This window comes from Thalassophryne amazonica, chromosome 5, assembly GCF_902500255.1.
Source record: "Thalassophryne amazonica chromosome 5, fThaAma1.1, whole genome shotgun sequence".
NCBI lineage: Eukaryota > Metazoa > Chordata > Actinopteri > Batrachoidiformes > Batrachoididae > Thalassophryne > Thalassophryne amazonica.
In genome coordinates, this window is record NC_047107.1 from 86,620,054 (window position 1) to 86,644,973 (window position 24,920).

Genomic DNA, 24,920 nt, shown 5'->3' on the forward strand with positions numbered 1-24,920 from the left:
GTCCTCTCAGCTGCACTCCTTGCGCACGCCGTCTCATCTCCCACTCACCGACCTCAGCAGCTCCTCTCGCTCAGACTCGTCCTCTGCCCCGGCCTCTGGCTCCATGCATTCGCTCCAGGTTTAACCCTTGCTCAGACCTGCCCGTGTACGTCTGCAGCCGCACTCACGTCCCCTCTGCTTACTCTTCTCTCCCTCGTCTCCTGCTCATTGTCTTTTACACTCTTGCCACTAATTTCCTGATTAGCAGCAGTTGTCCTGAAGCCACTCCTTTGATATCTTGACTGTGATTAGGGTCATTGTCCTGCTGAATGATGAACCGTCGTCCCACTCTGAGGTCAAGAGCACTCTGGAGCAGGTTTTCATCCAGGATGTCTCTGTACATTGCTGCATTCATCTTTCCCTCAATCATGACTAGTCTCCCAGTCCGTGTTGCTGAAAAACATCCCCACAGCATGAAGCTGCCACCACCATGCTTCACTGTAGGGATGGTCTCTGGTTTCCACCAAACATGACACCTGGCATTCAGGCCAAAGTGTTCAGTCTTTGTCTCATCAGACAAGAGAATCTGTCTCTCATGGTCTGAGAGTCCTTCAGGTGCCTTTTTGCAAACTCCAGGTGGGCTGCAATGTGTCTGTTTCAAAGCAGTGGCTTCTGTCTGGCCACTCTGCCACTCAGGCCTGATTGTTGGATTGCTGCAGAGATGGTTGTCCTTCTGGAAGTTGCTCCTCTCTCCACAGAGGAACACTGGAGCCCTGACAGAGTGACCATCAGGTTCTTGGTCACCTCCCTGACTAAGGTCCTTCTCCCCCAATTTCTCAGTTTAGACTGGTGGCGAGCTCTGCGAAGAGTCCTGGTGGATCTGAACTTTTTCCATTTATGGATGATGGAGGCCACTCTGCTCATTGGGACCTTCAATGCAGCAGAAATGCTTCTGCACCCTTGCCCTGATTTGTGCCTCAAGACAATCCTGTTTCAGAGGTCTACAGAGAATTCCTTTGGCTTCATGCTTGGTTCGTGCTCTGACATGCACTGTCAACTGTGGGGGCTTTATATGCAGTGTTGCCAACTTGGCAACTTTCTTGCTAAATCTGGTGACTTTCCAAACCCTCTTGACGATTTTAATTTCTCAAAAGCGACTAGTGACAAATCTAGGTACTTTTCCTGGCATCACTGGAGACTTTATTGGTGTTTGGCGACTCAGATCTAGTCTCTGTTCTCTCCAAGCGGCAGCAGGTCTCCCCACCTCCGCTGCAAATCCACAGAGCCCCATTGCAAAGCACTGAGAGGAGGGATGTCTACAATCCTCCGCGTTCAAACACACGTGCGATGCCTCTGCGGCTGTTCCTGCATTGAATGTCAAACCTCACTCGGACTTGCTCAGCTTACTCACCTCGCTTGCTGTGCTGTGACAAATTAGTCTCCAGACTTTGAGGATCCCTGGCATTGAGAAGTTATGTTATTTTGAGAAGTGATAGCCAATTTTAATGGCTAAATAAACAAACCAACAATCAAGTTTATTTCTAATTCAATATTATTAAGGTATTTTTACTCACTTTTTTTATCTGTCACAACTTTGTTTTGTTTTTTTTCAACAAATACATTTAACAGTAAAACGAACAGCAAATGAACAAAGGACAAGGCCACAAAGAGATAGAAAAAAAAATTTACAATAATAAAAGTAAAGGCATTCTTTAACATTAATTCTCTTTAAAAAATTCCTTATTGAGCGTGACAGTTTTAGGACATATGGGACAGTGTATAAGCTTAATACTTCTTATACATTGTTCAAAGTCAACCAGAAGTCTGTGTAAATTCCTTTTCAATACTCTACATTTATGAATATGGAATTTACCAAACAATATTAAAGCATTAATAATGTATTCAATGATCTCTGCCACATTTTTCTCTACAGTATCTGTGATGACGTCATGCTATGCAAATAATATGCAAATTAGATAATGACACCATTTAGCGACTTCTGCTGACTTTTAGGACAGCCAATTGCTACTTTTCTTACTGGGGAGTTGGCAACACTGCTTATATGTAGACAGGTGTGTGCCTTTCCAATTCATGTCCAGTCAACTGAATTTACCTCAGGTGGACTCCAATTAAGTTGTAGAAACATCTCAAAGGTCATAAGTGGAAACCTAAGTCTGAGATCAATTTTGAGTTTCATGTTAAAGGCTGTGAATACTAATGTACACGTGATTTGTTAGTTTTTGTTTTTTAATAAATTTGCAAAAATCTCAATAACCTTTTTTTGCATAGTCATTATGGTACATTGTATGTAGAATTTTGAGGGGAAAAATGAATTTCATCCATTTTGGAATAAGGCTGTAAAATAACAATATGTAGAAGAAGTAAAGCACTGTGAATACTTTCCGGACGTACTGAAAATGCATCTGTGTCATTCATAATGAGATTGTCTCTCCTCACTGGGATCCTAGTGCTTGGGGAGGCTTTAAACTTCACACCATGCACTTAATTTTTTGTTGTAGCCACGTGCATCTCCGAGACATCGGATATCTGTTTAGGAAGAACCTAAGGCAGAGGAAATAGAGAATCAAGGACATGTCAGGCCTGTGAGTTCATGTCATCATGTGAGACTTTAAATGCCTAATCCAGCTGAGGCTTGTTGATGCACTCTTAATATCCTGCGTGACTCATGATGTCCTTTAGCCTGTCAAAAAGGATGCTGTACCATTGTCAGAATCTTCTGCTTTAATTTTCACTCAGAGTGAATGAGGTAGTTTGTGCGCTATACATAAACCCTTTGTACATTTAAAATGCATATCTTAAAATATTTTTTTCTTTTTCATTTAGTTAGATTAATGTAATATGTTTGGTCTTAACTAGTGTAATTGAATTTTGTAGTGTTTGTTCACAAAATAAATGTCATAAGCCATTTTATATATATACTACAACCCCAGTTCCAATGAAGTTGGGACATTGTGTAAAATGTAAATAAAAACAGAATACAATGATTTGCAAATCCTCTTCAACCTATATTCATTTGAATACACCACAAAGATATATATATATATATATATATATAAATTAGAAAAATTTATGTTGTTAAAGCTCTGTAAAATATGTTTACCATTATGATTGTCTTAGTAATTGACTGAACAGTGCCAATGGAAGAGGAAGCAGGGGTGGACAGTAACGAAGTCCATTTACTTGAGTACTGTACTTAAGTACAATTCTGGCGCATTTGTACTTCACTTGAGTTGATTTATTAAAGGATACTTATTACTTTCACTTCACTACATCTGAATGGCAAATATATTTTTCACTTCACTACATTTCTGTTAAGGTGCTCGTTACTCGTTACTTTTAATATCCGAATATTGAAAGTCTGTCCCCTCTCCCCTCCCCTCCCTGTAATGTTTTGCAGGTGCAGCTTAATGAGATTCAGGGTTGTGTCACATTTGTGCACTGGAGGCTGAAAACCAAGTGAACTAACATAATTTGTTCTTTTTCAAAATCAACAGCAAAGATGGACGAAGACAGAGAGGAAGGAGCAACGTCAGGATCCCACGTCGAGCACTCGTCGCACCCATGGCCATACCTCGAACAAATGTTTCAGTTTTCCCAACATGTTAATGATTCATTCCGTTTTAAATGCGTACTTTGGCTACCTAAAGAAAATTTCATAACTGCGTCCAAAAATTCACCATCCAATCTGCGGAAGCATATTCAGGTATGTAACCCATCATACTCGTTTTGGTTAATATAAGTGAAAGTTTGCAATGAAGGCTGGTGGTCAAGAGATTAGCATAAGGCTAGTGAAATTAGCTACTTGTTACACCTGGGCTCTACTATCTTTAAACGGTTATGCCGGCAGACAAACCTAAAATTTCAGCGACTATGAATAGGGTAACTGAAGCATTTCTATTCCAACATGTCTTAATTGAATCATGCCAAATGTTTCCATTCCAATGTAACATCATTGTGTGTTAAGATTTTGCTAGCATGTTGGGTGTTGCTGCAGTGTAGGCTAGGTCCTATTTGGCGGGCAGTCATTTCGCCAGTCCTTTAGGTTCGACTACCAAGATGACTAGGCTTACTGCGGAGTTAATGAATTCATATGTGTTTGCTAATTGTAGTAATTCAGTGTGATATTGCATGAGTCAGGCATAAGTATGGGTATCGAGAACCGGTTCCTTTCGGGTATCGTTAAGAAATGGCTCAGTCCACTGACATCAATAACCTTTTTGCTTAACGATTCCCTTATCCGTCCTTCAGAGTCGCCGTTGTTTTTGGGGGCATTTATCAGGAAAATGATGATTTCTCTACATTGATTACAGACCCTGCAGCGGGTCTGTAATCAACTTTCCTGCAGCGCGGCTTTGCTTTGAAACTTGAACCAATCGAAGCAGTGATTCGCTGATCGAAGCAGTACTTCGATTTGGTGCTTCGTTGGTTCACTGTTTTCTTTCGCTTTATCTTAATTTTCCCCACTAAAATCCTAAAGATCATATGTCTGTGAGTAATATTTACCCTTTATATGTTAAACCGACCTGTTATGGTCTTCTGAAACAGTTGATAGATGTATTTTATAACTTAAAAACGGGACCGATGCTAACACGTTAGCACGTCTATGGCATTTTCAATGTTAAAGTTAGCATTAGGTAGTTCACATCTCGGCATGTTTGTGTGCATGTTTTCTGTATAATAATTAATGGCTCAGTGTTCATTGTCAAATTGAATTATTTTTTTTTATTCATATATTAATGATAATAGCAACAATAATAATAATAATAACTCATAATAATTAATGCTACAATACAATTTTAGAGAAAGAGACAAAGACCCTGATGAAATAAAACACAACAGAAAAGATAAAACCAACTAACAATGAACATAAATAAATAAATATAGAAATAAGTGTTTCCTATGAACACCTAGTGACTCTTACACCTCCACTTCATCCCTGTTTTATTTAAGTTTAATGACAATTTGTTTTGGTCAAACCATATTTTCAATTTGTTAATTTCTTCACTGATTTCCTCCAGAACTGTCTACCAAGCTAGAAAACTGCTGCATCCTGAGCAGAATACTACTGGAGTGAATTTGAATAAGGAAAGTTTTTTTTCTGACCAAAATGGATGCTGCACTCACTGCACTTTACTGTCCGGAATAGTCCCAGATTGCATTTCAGAGTTTCTGGAATTGAAACATTTTTGTGCATGAGGTGTTGGGGGTAATTTTGGGTGACAGCTTTTTTTGTTTTTCACCACTTTCATCCCTGAATATGTCAATCGTGAGTCACTTTTGTGCGGATTAAAGTCACTAACTGGGACTCCTGTCTTGTTGCGAGAAAGAAACGAGAATAGTCCTCCGTTCTGTTCACACAGCTCCAAACGCTGCGTGGCTCTCTGCCAAGTCAACTTAGAATTATAGAGTCCAGTCAGAATTAATAACTTCAAAGCAAAACAGCATTTAAATCAATTGACACCTCTTTCCAAATGTTGGAATACAAACAAACTGCAATTGACCAAAACGTTTTTTTCCTCCCAAAACAAAACGTCCTGCGCTGACGTACAGCAGCCGGCTGAGCTCAGCTCAGAGGTACGGAGAGACATTCATGCCAAAATGTCTGAAAGGAAATGCTTTTGACAAAAACTACAGATTTTATTTATTTTTATTTATGTCCAGAGATCAAGGATCTAGTGACCAATTTAAAAATGTTGTTGACATAGAAAACCTGTAAAGTCTACTTTTAGTACACAGAAAATTCACAAGAGGTATCGATAAGGGAATCGACAAGGAATTGAATCGATAAGCATAATTGATAATGGCATCTATTGATAAAATACCCATCCCTAGGTGTTTGAAGAGCTCTTTTCCAAACTGTGATAAATTTCTTGCAAATGTAACATAGTTAAATAGTTCAGGTAAAATCCCGCTAAATGGACAAACTACGCCATCTACTGTTGGAACGCGGTAACTGCATCAGGTAATAAAGGCAAAGCATTGTGGGTAATCCTCAGTGCAACGGAGGATTCACCATGAGGTAACATGTCTCTGATTGTCTGTGGATAAATTAATCTTAACTCCATTTGTAAATGGTGCTGGAGCTAAGATGGTTTTCTTTTGTTGAATCTTGTTTATTTGACATTATTTTCGCCACGTTTTATTGAAGTCGAGATTGTTTTAGATATTTTATTGGCTGTTAGCATAGCTAGCTAACATCCACATGGTACCATCTTTCCAGACGGAGAATGAGCTGTTATCTACATGACTGAATTAAGTGCCTTTGTTCACCAATGCAGGGATGGTGGGAAATAAACTGGCTGTTACCAACACTCTGACCAGCTCCGAGAGTTTCAGTCAATGCAGGGGACATTTTGCAGAGGTCACACAAACACTATATTCTGTCCACTAGTATGGTGCATGTCGCCTGTTTAGTAGTAAAATAATTCAGTCTAGTGGGCAAGTGGCATTAAGACAAGACCAGACAAGTCAAACCTAAGTAATACTCAGTTCAGTTACATTTCCGAGATAATAAAAATAATAATAATAAATCAATTGTTTTTCCTTCATAATGATTTAAGTAAATGAAGCTCCAGACACAATACAATAGCTTGTAGAATTGAATATAGACATTTATTCAACTAGAGTTGATGGGATGTTTTTTTTTTAAAATGAGACTAACTGAAATTCTACACTGTCTTTTACAGAGGAGACATAATTGTCAGCTGCCAAAGTATTGTGGGCTAACTTCAGCTGCCTCCAAGCGAAAGACTGAGTCTGGGATGACATCAAATGTCAAACAACTAAAACTAGAGGAAACAAAGCAAATGTCTCAGAAAAAGGTGGATAGCTCCATCCTCCGCTTCATTGTTCAAGGTCTTCAACTGTTCTCACTTGTAGAACAGCCGCCATTCCAGACCCTCATCCTGGACTTGCAGTCCAATGCTGCTCTGATGTCTCAAACCACAGTCCGACGCAGAATGGAGACCGCCATGATGACCAAGAAGGCAAGAGTCAAGGAGGCAGTGGGCAAGACTGCCTACATTGCCACAACAACGGATTGTTGGACTGTAAGGAGGAGGAGCTTTCTTGGCGTGACCGCACATTGGCTGGATTCAGGCACTTTTCAAAGGCATTCTGTTGCCCTCGCATGTCGGCGGATAAAGGGTCCCCACACATTTGATGTCTTGGCGAGCACAATGAACAACGTACACAGTGAGTATGACATCCGCCAGAAAGTAGTGAGAACCACTACTGACAATGGGTCGAACTTTTTTAAAGCATTTCGTGAATTTGGTCAAGATGAGAACCACAATGACATTCCTGAGGAGGAGACTGAAGAAGGAGCTGATGATGATGGCTCGGATGAAGCGACTGAGGTGGAATTTGTAAATGTTGACACCATTATGGCTGAGGATGATGGCCTCCAGTACCAGCTGCCAAAGCACCACCGCTGCGCATGTCACTTGCTGAACCTGGTCTCGACCATGGTAATTGAGAGTGCGAATACTTCAGAGGCCTATAAGAAGCTTTCAAGGTAAGCCTTCTCCAAGTCACAGGCCCTCTGGAACAAAACATCAAGGTCAACTCCTGCTGCAGAGGCAGCTGAAAAACACTGCAAGCTGCAACTTGTGCAGCCAAACAAAACAAGATGGATTTCGTTATACTTGGCTGTGGAGGGCATTGTGCAAATTCTCGAAGACCAAGGAGAGGGACCTATGAGAGAAGTCTGTGCTGAACTCAGAGTTCCTATGTAAGTAACAAATGTTTTGTCTTCTAAACAGTGTGTCACTGGTCAACATTATGAGAGCAGAAATAATGAAAAGAATGTGGTTGGATTACTGTAACTATAACAGACCTGCTTCATTTTTGTTTTGTAATGGTAATAAACTTTTTCACAGACCCCCTGGACCCCATTTTGAGAACCACTGTTCTAAGGGATAATTGCCTATACAAATGCTTGCCACATTACCTGCTGCAGTGTTTGTAAATGAGTAACAGAAATGGGAATGTTCTAATTTGTGTAATATGAGAGTAAATCAATTTTTTAAAATATATATATATATATTAGATTTTTTTTTTTTATGTTAGGTACAGTCCTGCTGATATGGCCTTCTTGAGCGAGTACATCACCACCATGAGCCCAGTTGCAAAGGCAATAAACATATTGCAAGGAGAATCAGATGTGCAGATGGGATGGCTGCTCCCCACAATCTCAACCCTCACCACCAAGCTAGAGAAAATGAGACCAGCTCTGAGATTCTGCAAGCCACTTGTGGATGCTCTCCTGGGTAGTTTGAGGAAACGCTTTGGCAGCATGATGTCTGATCCTGAGCTCATTGCGGCAGCCATTCTCAACCCGAAGTTTAAGACATCCTGGACTGCTGATGAGGATGTCCTAGAGATGTTCTAAACCTAATTTTGCCTACTCTTGAATATTGAAACTGTACTGCAGCTTGCATAGGTTAGTTCCTTAATGATGTAATGATGAAATGTATGGTAAATCTAGATATTTTTTTTTTTACACACACAAGAGACAGTCAAACAGTTGGATGCTTACTTAACGTGCAACAGAAAGTGTGACCATGTTAACGGCTTATTCTGCTGTATGTAGCCTCTCTCTTTAGTTGAACACAACCTTGCCTGCCTCTGCAGCGTGCAAGAGTCTGTTCAGTGCAGCTGGATTAATATTCAGGCCAAATCGGGCAGCTATCAGCTCCCACAACTTTGAGAACCAGCTACTGCTGAAGTTGAATAAGAACTTTTACAACTTTGACCATTGACATTTGAGAACTGTTCACACTAAGGCGGGGGTGCAAGTTGGGCTTTTTTCACCCATTATGTAGATATTACAAGGTGAAGAGGATTTTTGTGTGTGTGTGTGTGTGTAGTATGTGTTCATGGTGAGGTTTACCTCTGGTAAACTTCATAACAAAAAACACATGACACCATCCTTGTGTGACTTTTTTGTTATACTTAAAAAAAAATGCACTCTTGCATTCTGGCATGTTTTGTTGTGTAACTGTTCTACAGCACCTACAATTACAACTTAACCACTGACATTTGACAACTTGGCTATTCTGCAGAGACAGACTCCATCTGGACCATTCAGTCCTGTTGCTGCATCCCCAGTTGATATAATTTGCCAGTGTGGGGCTAATTGAGAACTATAGGTATCCTTGGTGATAAACATTGTTTTGCTGTGGTTGAGAGCATGTCTTTCGATGCAAATTGAAAGAGTTGTCTCTTTCTAGGTGTGGTGATTCACGTTAGAGAGCAGCTTTTTTGTGTAGTATGTGTTCCATGGTGAGGTTTACCTCCAGTAAACTTCAAAACAAAAAACACGTCATGCTTGTGTGATTATTTTTTGTTATACTTAAAAAATGTACCCTTGCTTTCTGGCGTGTTCTGTTCTGTGACTGTTCTACAGGGCCTTCAGTCTACAGTCAATTACAACTTAACCACTGACATTTGGGGCAAGAGTTTTTCTGTGTACTGATTTGATTTCAGTATTGATGGGGAAAATAAACATTTTCCTTAAGTTGGGTTGCTTCTTTCTGTAACATTATGTCCTTATTCTGCAGCCTTTACAAGCCAGAGGTATTTATGTTCTTAGAAATATAGTATAAGAAATGCAAATTGAAATTGTACTTTCATACTTAAGTATTTTTGAAAGCAAGCGCTTCAGTACTTTCACACAAGTATAAATTTAAACATCCAATTTTCACTTGTATCGGAGTAACATTTGACCAGTAGTATCTGTACTTTCACTTAAGTACTGAAGTTGAGTACTTCGTCCACCCCTGAGAGGACGTGTACAAAGGGCACAGATAAGGGCTCCCTGAGCCTGGTTCTGCTGGAAGTTTCTTCCTGTTAAAAGGGAGTTTTTCCTTCCCACTGTAGCCAAGTGCTTGCTCACGGGGTCGTTTTGACCGTTGGGGTTTTACATAATTATTGTATGGCCTTGCCTTACAATATAAAGTGCCTTGGGGCAACTGTTGGTTGTGATTTGGCGCTATATAAAAAAAAAATTGATAAGATTGATGAGGTGTTCATCAGTGCATGCTGAGCAAGAAGGAAAGGACTATTTGTCTGACTGTCTTATGCTATTTGATGAGACGAGAGTGTTTCATCAGTGTATGATGAACAACCAAGGAACAGACTTTTGAGAGTGACTGTCTTATACTATCAAATGAGTTCAATGAATCAACTTTGTAACACCGAGGGACTCTATATAAGTGGCATGAAAACTGAATGTACTTGTATTTTGTCGTCAGATCTACACTCAGTGTGATATGTACCTTTAAAGCTTTAAATAACAAAAGATCTTAGAAGCTGAAACCTGCTTCCTCTGGTGTCATTTTTTGTCTGTGTTGTGTTTTTTAGGTGATTTTCCTAACAGAGAGAGAGTCACCTAAACCGTCATTGTTTAAATCGGATATTTCCACTCACTGGGAAAAAAGCAGAAGTTCCAATGCTTTTCTGTGGTTTTCCATGTAATAAACACCGTATATACCAGATTTTGTATAACGGATTTTTGCTCATATTGGATAAAACGTCCCATCCCATTGTAAAGTATTCCATTAAAACACCCCCGCATGTACCAGACAGGTGTCTGGATGTTCCCTCTAACAGAGGTATGAAATGAAGTTCAGCACTGACACTCGCCGATTCAAGGAAAGAGGGTATTGTGTTTCATTGATTAAAAGTCCAGCCATTTATTTTTTTCCAAACCGTGCTCACACAGGAAATTTTGCTGAGTAAAATTGACTCTGCTGGGATAGCATTTGATCCCAGTCCAAATAGAGTGAATTATACTCTATCACAGAGCTAAATCAACTCAAAACAGTGTAAAATCAACTCATTGGAGTAAAACCACTTGCATTGAACAGATGGTGTCGCAGACCGAAAGGTCCTCTGTCAGCCCTGCCTTTACTGCCCTTACATCATCAGCCACGGTTGATTTTGCATCAATGATGTGAATCATCTGTGTGGCCTTTGTCTCAATCCAATCAGGAGACCACCTTGTCTGCTTTCCAAAGGTGTCCACAGCAGCATAGTGAATGCTGTCCCTCAGGGTGTTCCATGCTGCTGTAGCACAGGCTGAGGCTACAGGTGCTTTGCACATGTTCTGGAATGTTTCTGAATTAGCTAATTTAATTCAAAAATTGAAGCAAATGGTAAATGGACTGCATTCATATAGCACTTTTCCATCTACATCAGACACTCAAAGTGCTTTACAATAATGCCTCACATTCACTCCAATGTCAGGGTGCTGCCGTACAAGGCGCTCACTACACACCAGGAGCAAATTGGGGATTAAGGACCTTGCCCAAGAGCCCTTAGAGATTTTCCAGTCAGGCTGGGATTTGAACCAAGGATCCTCTGGTCTCTCAAGTTCAACACTTAACTACTAGACCCCCCCCCAGAAAAGCATTAGAAAAGGCCAACATGATATCAATTTAGGATCACCAATTAACCTTTTGGAAATGGGTGGACACCAGAGCACCCAGAGAGAACCCAGGTGCACAAGGACAACATGCAAACATGGAAAGAGCATGAAAACTCCCCACAGAAAGGACCTGGCAGGACATGAACCTGGGACCTTCTTGCTGTGAGGGAGTAGTTCTAACCACTAAGCCACTGTGCCACCTTGACAGATAAATCGATTTACCAACTCTTGGTAAGGTGCCAAAATATTTTGCAGAATATTTTCACAGTGCTGAGGAAAGCAGAGCTGCCACCCTGCAGTGTTTCTCCTCTGAACATATTTCACCTGAAGTCAAAGCACCGAGTCTGAATGAATGCATCTGTCAGTGTTTCAGGTTTCATGTATCACATCAAGTGTACATGGAGTTCATTGCTCAGAGAGTTCATTAACCTATTCCTTATAGTTCAGCTCTTTTAGACTGTAACAGATTTGCAAAATGCTGCTGATAAACTGAAGTCACACAACTGAACATGACATCATCTAAATCACTGTCCATTTGTTTCCTTTGCAGCATTATTCTGTTTTTGGCACATTTAGCTGAAGTAAATATGGAGGAATTCAAAGCTACACTTAGTGTGAAATTTTAACAAGAGTGTACTGTGATTAGACTTTTAATATGATATATTAAAAACAGAAGTGTTAGATCTACAAAATCAATTAGTTATTGTTGTGCTGCCTTTGCTGCACCTTGCTGTGGTGTCTGCCTCACTCCCTCTCCCTTCCTGTCTGCTGGAGCCGCCTTTGGAACTGATTGGCGTCACCTGCTCACACTCATTAACCTCCTGTACAAATACCTCATCTCTTCACACTTTCAGATGCCGGAAACTCAGTTGCCTACAGGTTTCCTCTGCTTCATTGCTGCATTGCTTTCTGTTCCATGTTTCAGTGGTGTGTTTCCTGTGTCCTCGGTGCTCCTGGTTCCATCTGCATCATTGTGCCACCTGGTCCTGTTCTGTGCTGGCTTCGGACAAACTGTATTTGGGTGTTGACGTTCCTGCCACCCGTTTGCTCCAGCGGTCTCTCCCTCCTTCAGTGCTTGGCTTCTCGGCTTGTACCATTTGCAATATATCAATAAACCATTCTGTTTTTGTACTTTGTTTCTGCATTTTGGGTCCTAATACACTGTCTCTTGGGTTTATCTCTAACAAGTTATCACCAAAATTTTTATGTCAGACAAAAAGGGAAGAGTTACAAGATGGTTTTGAGATGTCTGTTCAACATGTTGTCCTGTTTTTAGCCAATTGTGGAAAACTGCAAGGGCTGTGATTGGTAACTTTTCCGGATCTCACCCACCAATCAGTTTTAATCCTGATTGCTGACCTTTGCACTTCTCTCTGTTCTGAATCTTTGCTTCTGACCTCTGAACTTAGATATTTGCTTTAAAGTGTAGGTGACACGTAATGCCATGTTTTCATGAATATTTAAGACTAAAACAACAGTTTGAAATTTATCCTTTCCTAGTGAGCAGTTCTTGAAGAGATAAATATTCACATTTTGAACTGTGTGCCACTGAAAGACCAGGAACTTCCCTGCATGCTGACACTGGACAAGAAGAAAGAGGAAGTGGCATCAGCTCTGGAACCGTTATCTTAATTGTCCCATTAATTTATGGATTTTTACAGACTACTGACAGCCCTGTGGTTCGGGTTGGAGCTGCACCATGTTTTCGGTGTCAGAATGGTTACTTTTTGCCGGCAGAATGGCAGGTAGAACACATATATTGACGAGTGCGCACTTGCACAGAGTCCTTGGCTTCTCCAGTCCACACTGAGACAAAACTGAGGACCTTCAGAATATTTTATTGTTTTCTGGATCATGGGATAATGTCGTCGCTTGCAGATTGAGACGTTATGAGCACATGAGGCGCTGGCAGTCTTTTTCTTGTGGCGCAAAGCGGCTTGTTAACAATACATACTGGATTGTTCAGCCTCAATAACTGATTACAGCTGGTGCTGGAACTTGGCACCAAATCCCATGTGTCAAATGGAGTTTTCTTCAACCAGAACAGAAGGAAATAAATTATTTTTCAGATGTGGTTTTGTAAAGGTCAGTCAATCAATCAATCAAGTTTTATTTCTATAGCACCTTACAACAGTTTTCACTGAACCAAAGTGCTTTCCAATAGCACCAACTAAAGAAAAAATAAAAAGAACAGTACGAAAAACACACATAAAAGCATAATAAGAGCATCCAAATAGAATAAAAATAGACGAAAAAGTGTCAAAGCAATTATATGCAAAAAGCTGCCCTGAACAAGTACGTTTTTAACTTAGCTTTAAACAGAGGCAAACTATTAATGGACCTCAGTTCAGGAGGTAATGCATTCCACAACTTAGGACCTGCTACTGCAAAAGAACGGTCAACCCATTGTTTGAACCTGGACCTGGGAACCTCCAGAAAGTTTTGGTCAGCAGACCGAAGTGCTCTGACAGGGTTGTGTGTTTTTAACAGGTCACATAAATAAGAAGGTGCAATGCCATTTACAGCTTTAAAAACAAACATTAATAGTTTAAAATCAACTCTAAAACGGACTGAAAGCCAGTGCAGGGAGTAAAGTACAGGAGTGATATGGCTGTGCTTCCTGGTGTTGGTCAACAGGCGAGCAGCAGCATTCTGGACCAGTTGGAGTCGGTTTAGGGAGCCTAGAGTGATACCAACATAAAGTGCATTGCAATAGTCAATCCGGGAGTTGATAAAAGCATACATAGCCTTTTCAAGGTCCTTTTGGCTTAGAAAGGGTTTGACTTTTGCCAAGAGTCTCAGCTGGAAAAAACTGGCTCTTACCACACTCAATTTGTTTCTCAAATTTTAAACAGTCATCAAACAGCACACCAAGGTTCCTTACCACAGCCCTACAATAAGGAGCCAGGGAGCCAAGATCTGGGTCAGAGTTAGTTTTAGTTCCAAACATAATACACTCTGTTTTGGCTTCATTAAGGTGCAGAAAATTCTGAGCCAGCCAGTCCTTAATATCCTTAAAAGAGTTATGTATGGAGTCCAAAGCACTTGTAGTATTAGGCACAACTGGCATATAAATCTGAAGGTCATCAGCATAAAAATGAAACTGAAGATTGTATTTAGTGATGACTGAACTCAGTGGAAGCATGTACAAAGAGCGGTCCGAGGATACTGCCCTGGGAGACACCAGTGGTCAGAGGAACTGTGAAGGAGGAGAGGTCATTAACCATCACCCTGAAAGTCCTGTTGGTCGAATAAGACTGAAACCACTCCAGGACAGTCCCCCGGAGGCCAACCTGCTGGGACAGACGTGTGAGGAGGATTGAGTGGTCCACAGTATCAAACGTAGCTGTTCACCAGCAGCACAGGTTTTTTAGAGTCCAAGGATAAAAGAATATCATTTTGTACTTTTAAAAGAGCTGACTCAGTGCTATGTCGAGATCTAAAACCTGACTGAAATTTATCTAAAACAGATTGTGTTCTAAAAACGATTGCAACTGATTAAAAACAACTTTTTCTAAAACCTGATACTGATCTAAAATTAGTTAAACTGAGGGATCTAGGCTGGGCTTTTTAAGAAGAGGCCTAACTACAGCATGTTTAAAATGGGCTGGAACCGTCCCGGAGCGGAGGCAGCTATTGATAAAAGAGAGCAAGCTCAGACCCACAGTGTTAAAAACCTCTTTAAAAACCTTTCCTGGAATAGTGTCCAATGAGCAGTGGTGGATAAGTTGGATAAGTTTAAAGATTATCTCACTGTAATGGACAGACTATATGTTTATTTATTGTGTGAATGGTTTTAATATTTAATAATAATGTATTCAAGAAGGAAAACAATATTAATTTTAAAAAATAGCTGACATTTTCAGTCCCTTGTGTCATTTTTCAGATTTTTTTTTTTTTTTCTAAGCAAAACAAAAAACAAATTAAAAAAAATCCACACTTCCTCATCACTTATTTTCTAATGTCACAGATCGCAAAACAATTTTTTTTAATCAGTTGATTACAACTAAAGAGCTGGCAAAAAACAAACAAACAAAAAAAAACAGTTTATCACCTCCACCCATGCTGAAATCCCTGCTTTATTTATTTATAATCACATTCTGTGTTCTGAACTCTGCCAGTATCATTACTGTTGCCAGACTGAAGGTTTTCCTCCAAAGTTTTTTGTCATCTAAATAAGGCTCTAAACCATAAATGCTGTGGCCCCCACAGCTGCTTCAGAAAAACTTTCAGTGGACTTAAAAAAAAAAAAAAAAAAAAAGCGCCACACTATAAAAAAATCGTCCGAAAACAGCTCGACCTCCGCCATGTTTACAGTTGATTTTGGCTGGAATCAGCAGGTGCTGAAATAGAGCGCAAGCTTCAGACAGTTGTAGTTTATCCTTCACCTGCGCGCTTATCGACTTATTGTTCAGGATTTTTTTTAAATATCAACATTTCATCATTTTTAGTGATTATTTGTGCACATCTTTTGGTTTCAACTACACTTTCATGCAGTGGCGGTTCTACACTGAATTACTCCCTAGGCGAGACCCTCTCTTAGCACCCCTACACACACACACACACAAAAGGTCCAAATTTTGCACAGCCACTTTTCTTATTTTATTATTATTTTTAATATTTTTGAAGTGCCCCTGAAATTGCAATTGTTTCTTAGTTATTACTTGAAATTGTTGACATTCTAATAAGCTGTCTATGTGCGGTCCGCATAAGTTGGGAGTGGCAAAATGGCCGCCATTTTGCTTCAGTGAATTGTACGGAGTGTGTGGTCCAGTGAGCTATCCAGTAATATATACAGATCAGTGATCAGCCCTTGAAATGCAGTGAAATGACTAATTCTGTATGTTGCTAAGCAGATTAATAAATATTTGGCCAATCAGCATGGCCAAATTTAATTGTTTATGGGTGTCAGAACTGGTGCTCATGGGGCCAATTGTGTGTGGTTGCTAAGGAAATATAATAAATATCTGGACAATCAGCATCGCCAAATTTAATGGCTTGGGTCACCCGTGGACTTATCAAAGTGCTGCTGTTTTTGCTGGAAGCAGAAATCCCACCGACGATTGGGTTATATTTATTTTTTTGTTTCTGTGTGTTTGCTGGAGTAAGTTGAAGACGTTTGGGACTTTACGATTGCTGCTCCTCCTGCTCGTTGTGTCCTCAGAGATTTTCAGCTGTGGACTGACTCGCCTTTGGATCCCACTTCATCCCCGGTGAGCTGACGAGCTGTTAGGATTTATTACCGAATGTTGCTCCTGGTGTGGAAATAAGGATGAAAATTTAAGATAAAACAGATGAGTGATTTTTTGTTTGTTTGTTTGTTTTAGGGGGTCAAAGCTATGATCTTTATTGGTACAGTGGACCAGTTATAACGGTTAGGGGAGGCCGGGGCTGTTGTAACAGTAGAGAAGCTTGAATCTTCAGCTGGACTGGGTTGCTTGACGTGAGGACATTTCGCTTCTAATCGCAGAAGCTTCCTCAGCTAAATTTCTTGCTCTGGTGGTCTGACTTCTGGTCTTGACTCTTATAGAGAAGAATAACAGAGGCCACCAAAGCTGGAGTTTTAAACCTAACCAGACCCCTCCTACCGAGAAGCAGACTGCTACTGGCTGGTGACTAACAGTTGCTCTAAATAGCACCTATTGTGCTCTAGTTAGCACCCTCCTAATGACAGGGCAGCTGTCCCTCCTAACGATGGGGCTGACACATCTCCTGATGACTCTCCTGACGAAGTGAATGACTCATTACCATGAACAAAAGACTGAAACTGCTTTGACCTGAGTTCCCCATTGTAAACAGGGGACAAAGCGTGTCTCAGACCCCCTCCCCAGTTAAGGCTGGGTTTCAATTGTTTCACATACAAAGCTTCCTTCACTCCCCTCTCAAACCATTTCTTTTCTCTGGCTAAGATTTTAACTTCCTTGTCCTCAAACGTGTGGTTAGTGTCTTTAATGTGGAGATGAACTGCAGACTGAGGTCCACCGGCGCCCTCTCTGCGGTGCTGGCATAGCCTTTTGTGCAACGGCTGCTTAGTCTCACCTATGAAGTGTTCGTTACAGTTTTCCTGACATCTGATAGAATACACTACATTGCTCTGTTTGTAACCAGGGATCCTGTCCTTAGGGTGAACTCATTTCTGTCTCAAGGTGTTAACGTGTTTAAACTGGGATTTTGTGCTGTCTGAAGATCTTCTGTAGTTTTTCCCCTACTCCTGCTAAATAAGGGAGAGACGCTCCTCTTTTTCTTGGCTCCGTCTCCTGTCTGTCTGATCTCTTTGTTCTTTGGGACTTCTGCACTTTATCCAGGGACCATCGTGGGTACCCACATACCCATGATGGTCCAGTCGAAGATTCAAGCTTCTCTACTATGGAACCCACCTGGACAACTGAGAGCCTTCACAGAAACTGGTGTAACAGTGTTCAGACCTGCAGCCATCGTGGCATTTTGATTTCAGTTTACACGTAATGAGGATCAGCCCACAGAAGGGAAATATTCTTTGGACTATTCCACAGTCTAAAACAAATTATTTGCTCAGTTTAAAAAAACAAACAAACCCTAAAATAGCAATTTGCATGTTTATTTTTTAAACAAAATTCTAACTCAGCCACTGAGTACACACAAGACACTTATAGTCAGACTAACTCAAGTTTAGCAAAACATTTAATTAAGTGGTTTTGTGTACTTAATTTGCTTTGTCCTCTACACTTAGTTAATTTTAACCAATTTAATTTAAAGATTTTGGTGTTATTAGTTGGCCAAATTATCTAACTTAACTTCTAGATTATTTTGCCTCCATCCCACTCAGTAATGTTCATGCAAAATATTACCTTAATTTACTCTCTCTCTCTCTCTCTCTCTCTCTCTCTCTCTCTCTCTCTCTCTCTCTCTCTCTCTCTCTCTCTCTCTCTCTCTCACACACACACACTCCCTCTCTCTCACACACGCATTCTCTCTCTCTCTCTCTCTCTCTCTCTCTCTCTCTCTCACACACACACACTCCCTCTCTCTCACACACGCATTCTCTCTCTCTCTCTCTCTCTCTCTCTCTCTCTCTCTCTCTCTCTCTCTCTCTCTCTCTCTCTCTCTCTCGCTCTCTCTACCTCTATTTTTTGGAAGGTGGTGTGAACATTGTAGTATGTACATAATGTTCTTTTGTCAATTGAGGAATTTTTCCATATTTTGAAAGAGTCTAAATTTTGTGATATGTGGAATTTAGCTCCATATTCTATTCTGTTAAGGGGGTGTCATTGTGAACCCCATGATGTGTTTGGCTGAAGATGATGGCAGTGTTATGGATTGGGGGGTGTTTGGCTGGCCCTGTTTTTCTCTGTCTTCCCAGGTGGTTCTGGGGGGGTTATTGTCAATCAATCAATCAATCAATTTTTTTTTATATAGCGCCAAATCACAACAAACAGTTGCCCCAAGGCGCTTTATATTGTAAGGCAAGGCCATACAATAATTATGTAAAACCCCAACGGTCAAAACGACCCCCTGTGAGCAAGCACTTGGCTACAGTGGGAAGGAAAAACTCCCTTTTAACAGGAAGAAACCTCCAGCAGAACCAGGCTCAGGGAGGGGCAGTCTTCTGCTGGGACTGGTTGGGGCTGAGGGAGAGAACCAGGAAAAAGACATGCTGTGGAGGGGAGCAGAGATCGATCACTAATGATTAAATGCAGAGTGGTGCATACAGAGCCAAAAAGAGAAAGAAACAGTGCATCATGGGAACCCCCCAGCAGTCTACGTCTATAGCAGCATAACTAAGGGATGGTTCAGGGTCACCCGATCCAGCCCTAACTATAAGCTTTAGCAAAAAGGAAAGTTTTAAGCCTAATCTTAAAAGTAGAGAGGGTGTCTGTCTCCCTGATCTGAATCGGGAGCTGGTTCCACAGGAGAGGAGCCTGAAAGCTGAAGGCTCTGCCTCCCAATCTACTCTTACAAACCCTAGGAACTACAAGTAAGCCTGCAGTCTGAGAGCGAAGCGCTCTATTGGGGTGATATGGTACTACGAGGTCCCTAAGATAAGATGGGACCTGATTATTCAAAACCTTATAAGTAAGAAGAATTTTAAATTCTATTCTAGAATTAACAGGAAGCCAATGAAGAGAGGCCAATATGGGTGAGATATGCTCTCTCCTTCTAGTCCCGGTCAGTACTCTAGCTGCAGCATTTTGAATTAACTGAAGGCTTTTTAGGGAACTTTTAGGACAACCTGATAATAATGAATTACAATAGTCCAGCCTAGAGGAAATAAATGCATGAATTAGTTTTTCAGCATCACTCTGAGACAAGACCTTTCTGATTTTAGAGCTATTGCGTAAATGCAAAAAAGCAGTCCTACATATTTGTTTAATATGCGCTTTGAATGACATATCCTGATCAAAAATGACTCCAAGATTTCTCACAGTATTACTAGAGGCCAGGGCAATGCCATCCAGAGTAAGGATCTGGTTAGACACCATGTTTCTAAGATTTGTGGTCCTAGCACAGAACCTTGTGGAACTCCATAATTAACCCTAGTCTGTGAAGAAGATTCCCCATGTACATGAACAAATTGTAATCTATTAGACAAATATGATTCAAACCACCGCAGCGCAGTGCCTTTAATACCTATGGCATGCTCTAATCTCTGTAATAAAATTTTATGGTCAACAGTATCAAAAGCAGCACTGAGGTCTAACAGAACAAGCACAGAGATGAGTCCACTGTCCGAGGCCATAAGAAGATCATTTGTAACCTTCACTAATGCTGTTTCTGTACTATGATGAATTCTAAAAACCTGACTGAAACTCTTCAAATAGACCATTCCTCTGCAGATGATCAGTTAGCTGTTTTACAACTACCCTTTCAAGAATTTTTGAGAGAAAAGGAAGGTTGGAGATTGGCCTATAATTAGCTAAGATAGCTGGGTCAAGTGATGGCTTTTTAAGTAATGGTTTAATTACTGCCACCTTAAAAGCCTGTGGTACATAGCCAACTAACAAAGATAGATTGATCATATTTAAGATTGAAGCATTAAATAATGGTAGGGCTTCCTTGAGCAGCCTGGTAGGAATGGGGTCTAATAAACATGTTGATGGTTTGGATGAAGTAACTAATGAAAATAACTCAGACAGAACAATCGGAGAGAATGAGTCTAACCAAATACCGGCATCACTGAAAGCAGCCAAAGATAACGATACGTCTTTGGGATGGTTATGAGTAATTTTTTCTCTAATAGTTAAAATTTTGTTAGCAAAGAAAGTCATGAAGTCATTACTAGTTAAAGTTAATGGAATACTCAGCTCAATAGAGCTCTGACTCTTTGTCAGCCTGGCTACAGTGCTGAAAAGAAACCTGGGGTTGTTCTTATTTTCTTCAATTAGTGATGAGTAGAAAGATGTCCTAGCTTTACGGAGGGCTTTTTTATAGAGCAACAGACTCTTTTTCCAGGCTAAGAGAAGATCTTCTAAATTAGTGAGACGCCATTTCCTCTCCAACTTACGGGTTATCTGCTTTAAGCTACGAGTTTGTGAGTTATACCACGGAGTCAGGCACTTCTGATTTAAAGCTCTCTTTTTCAGAGGAGCTACAGCATCCAAAGTTGTCTTCAATGAGGATGTAAAACTATTGACGAGATACTCTATCTCACTTACAGAGTTTAGGTAGCTACTCTGCACTGTGTTGGTATATGGCATTAGAGAACATAAAGAAGGAATCATATCCTTAAACCTAGTTACAGCGCTTTCTGAAAGACTTCTAGTGTAATGAAACTTATTCCCCACTGCTGGGTAGTCCATCAGAGTAAATGTAAATGTTATTAAGAAATGATCAGACAGCAGGGAGTTTTCAGGGAATACTGTTAAGTCTTCTATTTCCATACCATAAGTCAGAACAAGATCTAAGATATGATTAAAGTGGTGGGTGGACTCATTTACTTTTTGAGCAAAGCCAATAGAGTCTAATAATAGATTAAATGCAGTGTTGAGGCTGTCATTCTCAGCATCTGTGTGGATGTTAAAATCGCCCACTATAATTATCTTATCTGAGCTAAGCACTAAGTCAGACAAAAGGTCTGAAAATTCACAGAGAAACTCACAGTAATGACCAGGTGGACGATAGATAATAACAAATAAAACTGGTTTTTGAGACTTCCAATTTGGATGGACAAGACTAAGAGTCAAGCTTTCAAATGAATTAAAGCTCTGTCTGGGTTTTTGATTAATTAATAAGCTGGAATGGAAGATTGCTGCTAATCCTCCGCCCCGGCCCGTGCTACGAGCGTTCTGACAGTTAGTGTGACTCGGGGGTGTTGACTCATTTAAACTAACATATTCATCCTGCTGTAACCAGGTTTCTGTAAGGCAGAATAAATCAATATGTTGATCAATTATTATATCATTTACCAACAGGGACTTAGAAGAGAGAGACCTAATGTTTAATAGACCACATTTAACTGTTTTAGTCTGTGGTGCAGTTGAAGGTGCTATATTATTTTTTCTTTTTGAATTTTTATGCTTAAATAGATTTTAAGAGGCAGGTGCAAAGCCGACTCAATCAATGCTGTCTGCTGCGGGATCGATCAGATCAGAGGCTAAGAACGATACTACAGCCTCTGTGACAGTGAACAGGGAGACTTTTATGAAGAAAACAGCAGAACGGAATTCAAAATTATTCAGGTACCGAGACACACTTTGAGATTTTGGTGCTGATAGCTGCGTGCATTATTTCCATTCTTCTATGTTTTAAAGGACATGTTGCAATCAAATCATAACATTTCTGAGTGTTTCCAACAGCGTTTCTTAGAGGAAACCGCGCACTTGAATGCTGCTAACATTAAAAACTGAACCACAGATTAATTACAAAGTTTACATAAGTGTGATGTGGTGTTAAGTGATAATTGTTCATTTTGATGCAGTCACAGTAAAAGCAGCCACTTTCCACTGTGTAAAAACTTAGTGCGCATGCACATTGCGTGAGTGCGGTGTGCGCTGCTCCGTTACAGAACAGTCTCGTGTCAAGACAAACACTCTAAAATAAAAATAAAGCCTACCAGCTCCACTGAGAAGAAAAAAAACCTGAACAGTCATCCAGTTGTGATTTCCAAAGTCCGCTCCACCAAAGGAGTCCCCATGCATGGATCGTGCACGATTGCCAGCCAGCTTTGCAGAGTTCCTCACAAAGTTCTCTCACGGTTAGACAGAAAGTCCATTATCTCCTGAAAATAATGTATTCCGACTTTTTCCCAATGCAAAATAAAGAAATTCATCTGCATGTCCAGCCTGTACAAAGCAGCATCGTGGAGACACTCCGCGTGCACGTCAATGGCAAAATACTTTAAAGCCCCGTAATATAACCCCCCCCAAACACACACACACACACACACACACAAAACTAAATCAACAATAATTATTGTGGGCTCGAATAGCAGCAGGAATGAAGGATCTCCTAAAGCGCTCCATCCTACACCGAATGGATAGGAAGCACTCAGAGTCTCATGCAGAGGGTGGTTGTTGTTATTGAGGATTGCTTGCACCTTCCTCCTCATACATCTCTCCGCAGCTGCCCCCATGTTGTCCAGTGATCCCCCAATCACTGACTGCGCCCTCTTAACCAGCTTATTCAGCTTCTTACAGTTTCTGGCAGAGATACTATTGCCCCAACACACCACAGCAAAGAAAAGGACAGCCGCAACAACAGAGTGATACAACATGGACAACAATTAGTTACACACATCAAACGACTTAAGCTTCCTCAGAAAAAAGAGCCTGGTCAGACCCTTTTTATAGAGGCTGTCAGTGTTAAAGTTCCAATCCAGGTTATTGTCTAGATGGATACCAAGATATTTGTACACTCAACAAAAATATAAACGCAACACTTTTGGTTTTGCTCCCATTTTGTATGAGATGAACTCAAAGATCTAAAACTTTTTCCACATACACAATATCACCATTTCCCTCAACTATTGTTCACAAACCAGTCGAAATCTGTGATAGTGAGCACTTCTCCTTTGATGAGATAATCCATCCCACCTCACAGGTGTGCCATACCAAGATGCTGATTAGACACCATGATTAGTGCACATGTGTGCCTTAGACTGTCCACAATAAAAGGCCACTCTGAAAGTTTTAGATCTTTGAGTTCATCTCATACAAAATGGGAGCAAAACCAAAGTGTTGTGTTTATATTTTTGTTGAGTATATGTGTGCACACATTCAATGTCCTCTCCATGAATGTTTATTGGCTGCATAAAAATCCTTTTCTTGCCAAAGTTGATAGTCATTTCTTTGGTCTTTGTTGTGTTCAGAATGAGTGAATATTTGTCACTCCAGTCACAAAAAGCAGTGATTAGGTCTCTGTACTCACCCTCCTGGTTGTTTTTAACACAAGCTACAATGGCTGTGTCGTCTGAGTGCTTCTGAATGTGACAGGTGTCAGAGTGATATTAGAAGTCAAACATGTAGATGGCGAACAGGAAGGGTGCGAGTACAGTACCTTGGGGAGCTCCTACGCTACTTACAACAGTGTCCGACTTGGGACTTGGGAATTCAAACTTTTCAAATTGAAAACTATGCAGAGTATAAGTGTAAAAAAGTCTGGAATCTCCCACATTTTAAATCGTCTTTCTGTACATTATTTTTTTTCTTTCAAATAAGTTTATTGCACATTTGTTACATACAGTGTGTCAACAAAACACAAACATTTTAGATTAATTTAACTAATCAACAATTCACCAAAGAATCAGACCAGAAACAGTACTAAAAGATTTTAATTTTTGTCTTTGGGCTTCAGGACACAAGGTCAGATAGGACGCTGAGTGGAAGTTCCCAACAGCACCGCTATACTAAAAATTTCTGGGGAGAACCCTGATATGCACTCATCCACTGTTGTTCAGGCTCCGAGCATGCTCGCCCATCAGTGCTGGTTTCACGTGCACATGTCCCTCATCATGACTATACTTGCAAATTTGGACTCTGCGTGCCTGCCCTCTGACCTCTTGCATATGACCTTCTTTCATGTGCCATTGATTGCTCTCTCATCAATTATTTGCACTTTGAGGATTAAAGCCCAAATTAACTCATGGGAATTAACAAACCTTAATCCTAAAGCTCCACCAAACCCTCAGGGTTACAACTGAGGAACTGATAAAGGAGTTGTAGGCATCAGACAGAAAATTATCCAGATTTAAGAATTCATGTTCCAATCACCATGACCACACATCGTCAAATTGACAGTCAAATTGTTTTAAAATGTCTGTTTTAATGTTTTTCTATGACTGAGTCCAAAAATGAATTTATCCTTTAATTTGCCCATAGCTCCCCTCAACTACACTTGTCTGTGGGCTTTCTTTAATACGTAAATTCGTATGTATGTCATGAGTCAAAATGGTATATAGTATTCATAACCATCTGTTCATTAGTGTATACATTACCTGCAACAAGGAATTAAAGGGGAACAGAAACACCCACAGATTATTTATAGCATGAATAAACACAAAAAAATGTGTTCTTTT

The 24,920-nt window shown here is 40.4% G+C and overlaps 1 long non-coding RNA gene across 1 annotated transcript; it reads right to left on the minus strand.

Moving 5' to 3' along the window:
* Positions 1-1,674: 1,674 nt before the first annotated feature.
* LOC117509826 lies at positions 1,675-22,112 on the minus strand. Its single transcript, XR_004560544.1, has 4 exons — positions 22,101-22,112; positions 18,573-18,580; positions 7,229-7,233; positions 1,675-1,891 (listed from the first exon to the last, which is right to left on the minus strand). It is a non-coding gene; the product is annotated as an uncharacterized LOC117509826 (long non-coding RNA).
* Positions 22,113-24,920: the final 2,808 nt, after the last annotated feature.